General features: G+C 32.2%; 1 non-coding gene across 1 annotated transcript; it reads right to left on the reverse strand.

The window, feature by feature from the left end:
- Nucleotides 1–1,566: 1,566 nt before the first annotated feature.
- LOC111758343 (U6 spliceosomal RNA) lies at nucleotides 1,567–1,671 on the reverse strand. Its single transcript, XR_002792533.1, has one exon. It is a non-coding gene; the product is annotated as a U6 spliceosomal RNA (small nuclear RNA).
- Nucleotides 1,672–3,216: the final 1,545 nt, after the last annotated feature.

Raw genomic sequence — 3,216 nt, forward strand, 5'->3', positions numbered from 1 at the left:
GAATTTTGAGCAATGTTGAGACTACAGTAACTCTTGGGGAGGAATGAATGCATTTTGTGCATGAGAAGGCTGAATACTATAATTTGAATGTCATGTGTCCCATAAAAAGCCATGTATTAAAAGGTTGGTTCCCAGGATAGCACTGCTGGTATGAATAGGGCTTTTCAGAGATTGGACCTGGTGGTTAGTCTTTAGGTAAGGAAGGATATCAGAGTGGACTCTGAGACCCCTGTGTCTTCCTTTATTTGTTTTGCTTCTTGGTTCATAATGCAAATAATTTTGCTGTCTATGTACTGCCTTAGGCAGTTGCTCATTTCCTGGAGCCACTAAAATTTGGACCAGAACTTTCTGAACAGTGAGTCAAATAACTAGTCTGTTAGTCAATTGCCTCATGTATTTTGTTCTATTAACAGAAAACTGATTGATATGAGTAATCAGTTAGTTGTCTCATTAGTAAATGACTTGAAGAATATTATCTTCTCAAAATTATAGACGAGTTTGTACAGAAGTGATATTATTTATTTGTTATACATTTGGTAGAATTCGCTATGAAGCAATATGGACCTAAATTTCTATTTTTGGAAGTTTTAAAATAGAAGTTAAATTGCTTAAAATTTATGATTTGGGTTCTGTGACATTTTATTGTTTTTCTGTAAGATATTTTCTGGAAAATTTGCTATTAGTTTATCAGTATTATTGATCTTATACAATTTTTTATTTAACTTTTTTCTTCATAAACAATGCACCACAGCTTTTGCTAGATCAGTGAATTTTTTGCTATGAGTTATTTCTACATAATTAGTAAAATATGTAATTATCATAATTATATATAATTACATATGGTATAATTAATTTAATATGTAGCTATATAATTCTGTAATTATCATAATTATTTCCTTATTTCTGTCTATTTTAGGTTTAATTTCCTTTTTTGTAAATGTGTGTGTAGGTGTTAGCTTAGTCATTGATTTTATTCCTTTATTTTTAAGCACATGTGTTTAGTGCTATATATTTCCATTTAAACACTAATTTAGTCTGAGAAACCCATTTTGCTGTTTTTATTGTTTAATTCCTTAGCACATGGTCTACTTAGAGGTGTATTACTTATTTTTCTAATGTTTAGAATTTCTATTAGTCTTTATTAAATATTTCTAACTTTGTTGTGCTCCAATAATACACTATCAGTTATTAAAAGAAGAAGTCCCATCAGTTATTAAAAGAAGACTGTTTAACTATTTTATTATATTTCTTTAAAATTTTAAAAAGAAAAAAAGTACAAATGATAATACAGAATTTCAAAACAGAATATTAGGGCATTAACAATGGTCAATGTGTTGTGTACTGTTGTTTTCATAGTACTTGTTCAGACTACCATACACATGTACATAAAAATGATCAAACAATAAAAATACAAACTATTCTTTTTGTTGGACTAACAGAGGTTAGTAGTATAATTATGTATCTTATGTACACATGCACACATATGTATACAAAGTCATTTCCTCCCCCTTCACTTTCACAGCATCTATTATACATAAGGCTCCCACTAATGTATTCAGTTTTTTTAAAAATATGGAACACTTCATGAATGTGCATGTCATGCTTGCACAGGAGCCATGCTAATCATCTCTGTATCATTCCATTTAGTATATGTGCTGCAAAAGCAAGTACACTTATTCAGTTTTTATACTAGGGACACAACGTCATGGTCACTCATGTGAGTCTGAACCTTTTCACCCATAAGCATGATCTAAAGTTGCATTCATTTACCTACCAGAGCTTCAAGATTAACCTTCTTGATAGTTCAGTAGTTTACATTGTTTGAAAAATACCATATTTCTCTTATTCATTCCGCAGTTTATGGGCAATCTGCCCCTGCTATTTCTGGTTCCCTGTCACATGGAACATTGTGTTCTCTCCTTTGGATTCAGTCAGTGGATTTCCTTTTGAGTTAAATGTGTTTCTAGTATACAGCATATTGATGGGTCTTGTTTCTTGATTCACACTCTGCCTGCATTACTTTTGTTGACTAATTACAACCATTTACATTAATTTTTACAACCAACATATGCTGACTTGTCTTTGCCATGCTATTTTCCTGCCATTGACTCTTTCCTTTTCCTCTCCATTCAATTGCTGATCTTCCTTTGCTACTGTTCTCAGAACCATGGTCAAATTTATCTTCCTCCACGAACTCCTTCAGTACAGTTTGTAGGGTTAGTTTGATAGTCATGAATTACTTCAGTTGTTCTTTATTATGGAAGCATCTTATTTCTCCATTAATTTTGAAAGATAGTTTTACAGGGTACATTAATCTGTGTTGGAAGTTGTTTCCTTTCAGGGCTTGAAACATGTCATTCCAAGCTCTCCTTGATGGTTTGTGTTGAGAAGTCTGTCACGATTCTAATGGGTTTTCCTTTATAGATGTTATGTTTCTTTTCTCTAACAGTTTTTAATATTCTGTTCTTGTGCTGCATTTCTGAGATCTTAATTATTATATGTCTGGGTGTATATTTATTTTGGTTATTGCTAAAAAGATTCCTATATGCCTCACTTATCTCTATGTCAGGTCCTTTTCCCATGCTTGGGAAGCTTCTGCTATTACTTCTGTAAATAGTCTTTGTATGTCATTTGTGTTCACTCCTGCTTTTTCACTGACACTTAACAATCTTAAGTTATTTTCCTTTGCATCATCTTCAAGCCTGGAATTGTTATATCCTGATTTCTCGTTATTTTTGAGAGATCTTTCCTTTTGTGATCACTGGCTGCAATCCTGTCTTCAAGGTCTGAAAGTCTATCTTTATTTCTGTCCAAGTAGTTTTGCCAACTTTCGGTTGGGTTTTTAATTTCCAGGATATCTCTTTGAATCTATTTCATGGATTCTAATTCTTTTTTATCTTGTTCATTCAAGGTTCCCATCATTTTCTTGTGCTTCTTTATATTTTTTAAATCTACGTCTTCTTTAGATATAGATAAGCTAATTCACTGTGATTCTCATTTCATCTATCTGAGATATTATTTCTGATATGATTTCTTTTGCAAGTTCATAAAGTTGTTTCTTGACTTCAATTACTATCATTTCAGAAATTTCAGATGTGGAACTTTCAAATTCTTCTATGTCTGTGTCTTCTGGACTTGTTCTTTATGGGCTGGAGGTGTGTGATTGCATTTTGCTTCATCTTGACATTTTCCTGAGTTCATCTGGATGAGCCAGTT

Source organism: Cavia porcellus, unplaced genomic scaffold, assembly GCF_034190915.1.
Source record: "Cavia porcellus strain 051 isolate PalLab524CR breed Dunkin Hartley unplaced genomic scaffold, mCavPor4.1 scaffold_29, whole genome shotgun sequence".
Lineage (NCBI taxonomy): Eukaryota > Metazoa > Chordata > Mammalia > Rodentia > Caviidae > Cavia > Cavia porcellus.